The sequence below is a fragment of the Corvus brachyrhynchos genome, unplaced genomic scaffold, assembly GCF_000691975.1.
Source record: "Corvus brachyrhynchos isolate BGI_N302 unplaced genomic scaffold, ASM69197v1 scaffold65, whole genome shotgun sequence".
Lineage (NCBI taxonomy): Eukaryota > Metazoa > Chordata > Aves > Passeriformes > Corvidae > Corvus > Corvus brachyrhynchos.
The window spans coordinates 2,956,769-2,962,873 of NW_008238365.1; the positions used below are offsets into that span (position 1 = coordinate 2,956,769).

The window sequence follows — 6,105 nt, forward strand, 5'->3', positions numbered from 1 at the left end:
GCCGCCGGCAGCCGGCACTCTCCTCCAGTGTCCTCCAGGGCTTGGTGGGAAAGGGGGACACGCAGGTGACACCGGGGAGCCCAACGGGACGGAGACGCCACAGCCTGATATTCACCTGCAGCAAAGGGAAGGGACGAGCAGGGACATCCTCCTGTGCCAGGGGCCCCAGCTGGCAGCGGTGCTGGATGAGCCCCATTTCCCCATCACCCCCATTCTTCCCTCCCACCCGCACGGAGCCACCAGACGGGCCATGCTGCCGAGGCTTAAAGAGCCACTTACCTCCTGGCCATGCCGTGTAATGACTTAAGCCAGGGATCACTCCAAAGCCTCTTTGGTGATCTCGGGGCAGCACAGCCTTAGCACTGAGCATGGGAGCAGTGACAATCTCTGGCCACCCCCTGCCCATTCCCTCCAAGCCCCTGGGGAGGCTGACCCTTCCATCCCCAGCTTCACTCGCACTGAAGTGCAGGCTGGCACTTCCATCCCTGCTTTGCTCCTGCCAGGTGCTTGGCTGAGCCAGGGCTCTCACCTGCCACCAGCGCTGGCTGCTCCTCATCCTGCTTTCCCCGGCACGCGGCACTCCCCGCTCCAACCCCAAATAACACCCATCCCAACCGGTTCCCTTCACAGCACCGTCCCCTCCCACGGCTCTTCCCGCAGCGGGGCTGCAGGGGCCGGAGTTTCCAGGAACGGCGAGGAAGCGGAGCCCTCGGTCCCTGTGCCAGCAGGGATGCTCCGGGCCATCACGTCCCATTCCCAGGCTGCATCCCCTGGGGCCAGGGCTGGGATGAGCACAGCGAGCCCGAGGCGTGGCACAGCCCAGCTCGCCAGCAGAGGACTCAAACTGCCGCTTTAATGGATGGGCTTAATTTGCAAAGCTGATGAAAACCTAAATATTTAAATACATAATTCTGCACAATGCTCTTAGCGCGGGGACAGAGGGGCGGGGGTGCAGGGCTGGTGAGTGAGGACACGGCAGGCATGGGGGACACTCTGGTGGGACCACCTGGATCACCTGGTCAAGGGCACCTCCATCACAGTTTGGGGACCACCCACACCCTTGTCCCCGAAACCAGCAGCACCCGCAGGATGGGTGCCGTGGGGTGCTCTGCTGCTGGCACTCTAGACCTGCTCCACCACCAGAAGCATCCCAGAGTGAAATGCGGGGAAAAAGGAGCGTGGTCCAAGCTGAGGAGCTGTGAAGGGCAGCAGATGAGCCCCATGGAGATTACACCACCGATATTCCTGCTACAACAGCTTAGAGATAAAAGAGATTTGCAGGATTTACCAGCAATACAAATTGAATATTTAATTTTAGCTGCAGGGGAGGAGCGGGGGCTCATCACGGGGGTGCACAGAGGTGTGCAGGTGGTGGGCCTGGAGAGGGGTTTCCAGCTCTTGGGGGAAAACTGGTGTCAGGGCTGTCCCCACAAGCCAGAGGGGCTGGGCAGTGCCACGCCAGTGGGACCGGACACCCTCTGCCCAACCTGCCCCTAATCCCACCAGCCGCTCACTGGCTGCCCGCTGAGCCTCTGACAGCACATGGGAGCTCCTTCAGGATCATCCTCGGATGAACCACATGTGTGGGCCCGGCACCAGGGATGCTCTGGGGGTGCCCAGGAGGGGTCCTGACCCCACACGCTGCCCCTGGGCCAGCCCTGAGCCAAAGCGTGGCTGCTTCACTGTGCTCCCCTCTGCCCTGACCAGGATGTACCCAACAACAAAGCTGTGCCTGGGCGAGGACGTCCCTGGATGAGGCTGTAGCAATGTGAAAAGAAGGCACATGGACTTATCTCCCACATGAGGCCATTTGCCAGCCAGGACTTTGCAGGGAACGGGGCTGGAGGCAGCAGGGAAGGAGGCAGATCCGAGTATCCTGTGGGATGGGGTGGAGAAACCCCCAAGGGGACCCAGCCACCCTCTACAAAGCCAGAGCAGGGACAGAGCACAGGCAGGAACAGCCCCCTGCCAGCTGCAGGAAAGGGGCTGCTGGCTGGCCCCAAGCCCAGCACGGGGTCCCCATGGTGCCACCGAGCCAGGTGCCCATCCTGGCTCACCACTCCACGGCCCGTGTGCCATGCTGGCACGGGTGCCAGTGCGGGGCAGGCTGGGGGAGGACGGCAGAAGATGAATGAGGGAGTCGGGAGGCTAATGGCATTGTCTGGAAAGTAGGTCGTGTGCTGAGCAAAAAGATATTTATATCAAAGCTCGTTCCCCCGCAGAAGCTCCTGAGCCGGGTGCAGGCAGCACCACGAGCCCATGGCCAGTGCTGCACACCCCTGTGACACCCGTGTGGCACCCTCATGGCACTCCACACCCTCACGGCACCCCCTGCCCGGCCCCACGCCCAGCTCTGACTCCCTGGACACCCACCAGCCCCAGGGCTGCCCCGCTCAGGGGTGGCAATGCCAGAGGTGAAATCATCCCGATGCAATGGGAGCCATGGCAGCTCTTTGTCTTTTGCTGACTGGCTGCAGGCAGCGGGCACTGAATGGTACCAGGTTATTTTTATTTTAATGCAACCTTTGCCAAGGTGTGATACTGCCCTGGGCACTCCCCAGATGGGCACAGTCTGCCCAGGACGGCCACGGCGGTTCCTGCCCAGCCCAGCCTCATGCCAGCTGCACCTCTCCCAGCACCCAGCTCTGGCCATGCTCCTCACATCACCCCTGACCTGAGCTTGGGCCAGGTCTCAGCCTTGTTGCAAAGCTCGGTCACCTTTCCCGCTGGGAGCAGACCTATGCTCCAGGATCCCTCCCTCACACCTCCAGCCTTCCCAGAAAAGCCAAGAAGTCATCCCAGAGAGCCCAGATGGAGCCAGTGACCCCAGCTCTGCCCTGCCCCGCTCTCCAGCCCGACTCACAACAACCCGTCCCTGTCCGACCTGCCCGGCAGGACGATCAGCAGCGCCCGGTGGAGGAAAGGCTGTGCCCAGCCCAGCGGGCAGGGTGTGGGGGACGGGCACACCTGAGGGTGGCAGGGCGTGGGGTGACGGGCACAGCTGTCGATGGTTTCCCGTCCCACCAGACCCACACCTGGCAGCCTGCGATCCGGCACGGGAGCAGGTTCATTTCCCATAATAGCTGTGTCGGCTGAATTTACAGCCTCACTCCGAGTTATTAATAATAATGGCCTCACTCTTAAGTAGGGCTTTTCATCTGCCTCAGAGCCCTTTCCAGAGGACGTCTGCAGCATTATCACCGTTTTATTCTCGTTTCAGTGGGCACAAGAGTGAGATGGAGAAGGGGCAGCTGATCCGTGGTGTGGAGCACATGGTCCCATGGGGAGCCCGGCCACAAAACCCCCGGGGAGGCTGGAATGCCAAGGGCCTGTCGGGATGCAGCCACGGCGCTGAGGCTCCTGCCAGCCATGCCGCGGTGATTTACACCGGCAGCGAGCCCGGGCCCTGCCGCACGGATAAATCCACTTCTGGCAGCAATAAACCAGCGTCACCACATCGGTAATCCGCAGCGCTCCCACCGCCGTGAGGAATCCAGGGGCAACGCACATGTGCCGATAAATCCTGGACTTGCCTCAGCAGGGAGGTCCCTGGGGTGGAAATCCCCGGTGGAGCCGTGGCCGGAGGGGTGGGTGCAACCAGGCTCTCATGGGAGATGCCCGCAAGGGAGACCCTGGGGATGGATCCAGCACATGGGACTTGCAGCGGCCACGTGGGACCGAGGACATCCCCGAAACACCCCCTGCATGTTCCCCCGTGATGCCCACCCACCCCGGGCGGCTCCGGTGTCTCCCTGCCGTGTGCCGCAGCGGGGCTCGATGGGCAGATTTATTCCCCTGTAAGAGAGCTTTGATCTGAAGTTATTTTTTGTTTACTAGCAACAAGGTATTGTAAATACATCTTTGCTGATAATTATAGAGTCTGGGCGCACACCTTAATCTCCATAAAATATCAGATGCTACAATTTGCCTGATTTAATGAGATTGGAGGCTGATAAGCCGCTGAGGTAAGCTGTAAACTTGGGGGGGAGGAGGGAAATGATTGCAAATGTGCTAAACCGCCTTCGTCCTCCTCCTCCTGCTGCTGTTGCCACGTGCCCAGCCCGGGAGCATGTGCCCAGCCCCGTAGCCCCCTGCCCAGCTCCCGGTGTGTGCCCGGGCTGCGCCGCAGCAGTTTCACGCAGGGATGGGCATTTAGGGCAAACTGAGCTTTTTATACAATTTACCTCATTAAAACTCCAAGAGCTGTGCGCGGCACCGGGCTGCAGCCGGGGGCTCTGCCTTGGCACACTCTGTTCCCCACGGGCCCCACGCCATGCCGGGGGGAGGCAGCACAGCCCGGGTGCCAAGCCAGGTCCCTGTGCCAGCCGAGGTGTGAGGACAGGGTCCCCAGGGGCCTTGGGGGCACGGCTGGGCTGCACGGGCAGGTCAGGATGCACTCGTGGCCATGCGTGTCCATGTGGGTCCAGGTGTGTCCATGTGGGTCCAGGTGTGTCCAGGTGTGTCCAGGCATGCACAGCCCTACCTGCCACCACCGGCCATGCCAAGGGCAAGCTGGGGTGGGGGGTCCGTGCTGGAGTGGGCTACACACCCAAGGCCACCCACCTGCGTGAGTACAGCCATGCCCTCGCCACGTCCCTCCGCAGACACGAGGGTCTGTGGAGTCCCAGGTGCCCGGGGTGGGGGTCCCCTCCTGCAGGGATGGGGGGGGCCCTGCCTGGAGAGCAGGAGGCTCCTCCCGGTAACGAGCAGCACCGTTTCCACAGCAACCTTAAAGGCCCACAGCTGCCGCCTCACGCACGGACCGGCTGTGGCGTTTCTGGGGGACACCCAGCCCATCCCCCTGCCCAGCACCCTGGCCTCAGACAGCAGCACCCCGTCCCCACACCCAGCAACCCTCAGTCCATCTCCCCCAGGTGGCACCTGGGCTCACCCACAGCCCCCTCCCTGCACTGAGACCCCAAAGGGTGCAGACTCCTTGCACCAAGAGAGATGGGACCCCCCAAACCAGCCCTGCTCCCACCCCCACGTCATGAGGAGCCAGTGGTGACCTACAAATGTCAGGCTGATGGGTTAATTAATTTCCCTCTTCCTTGGGCTGTTATCAGATGGAATCAGACGTCACCTGAGACTGTTAATTGGGCTAATTATTCCAGTTTCAGATTTTAAATAATTAGTTACTGTTGACTCCAGCCTGACTTCCGCAATTTTCTAAAAAAAGGTCAGATGGTTCCTGGAGCCCCAAACCCAAGAGACAGGGTGGAGGGACTGCAGCAGGGGCCAAGCACACCGAGACCCCTGCACTGGCTGTGGACACTGGGGACAGCCCAGTGCCTTGTGCTCACACCAGAGCTGGCAGGAGAGGGATGTCCTCTGGCAGGAGAGGGATGTCCTCTGCCTCAATGGCAACGGAGGGAAACCAGGAGGGGGAAGGGGTCATGGAATCTCAGGGTGAAGGGTGGGGGGTGGGAGGGGGTCCATTCCTCCCTCCCTACCGTGGCATGGTGACAGCTGCCTCAGGCTGAGCTCCCTGCCCAGGCCGAGCCACAGTAACCCCCCCCAGCAGTGCCCAGGTCCCACCAGGCACCTCATCCCTCCTGGTTTGACTTCCCAGGGATGAAATCTCCAGGGTTTTCTACGATTTTCCCACAGGTTTTTCCAGCTGTCCAGCACCAAGACACACTCTGGGCACTGGGTAGTGGGCACACGGGCAGCACCTGCCCTGCAAAGGCTGACGGTGCCCAAAGCAATACCTGGTGCCCATGGGCTCCCCACAGGGACTACCTGTCACCTGCCCAGGGCATTGCAGAGAGGGACAGGCTGGGCAGAGGGACAAGCAGAACCAGCTCATCCCCAGGCTCATTCCCTCAGGAACACCACGCTTTCTCCCAGCCTTGTCCCCGCTATTAATAGCCTTCACTAGCCTCCTCGGGAGCCATTTGCATATTTGATTGCAACTCCGGGGCGGGGCAGGGCCCTTCAATCAGCCGCTCCCGCAGTCTCATTTGCATGGGTTGACATTTTGTTCTGGGAGCAGTGACACCGGCACTGCGGTTGGGGACACGGTTCTGGGGGGCCGAGGTGGGCACAGTGTCACCAACCAGCTGCTCCAGGCACTTCCCATCAGCCAACCTGCGCCTACTCGCG

The 6,105-nt window shown here is 61.4% G+C and overlaps 1 long non-coding RNA gene across 1 annotated transcript in view; it reads right to left on the minus strand.

Moving 5' to 3' along the window:
- LOC108447122 overlaps positions 1 to 2,825 on the minus strand; it is an 8,479-nt gene extending 5,654 nt beyond the window's left edge. Inside the window, exon 1 of the long non-coding RNA XR_001862518.1 lies at positions 530 to 2,825. This is a non-coding gene — a long non-coding RNA (uncharacterized LOC108447122). The remainder of the gene's footprint in view (positions 1 to 529) is intronic.
- Between the last annotated feature and the right edge of the window lie 3,280 nt (positions 2,826 to 6,105).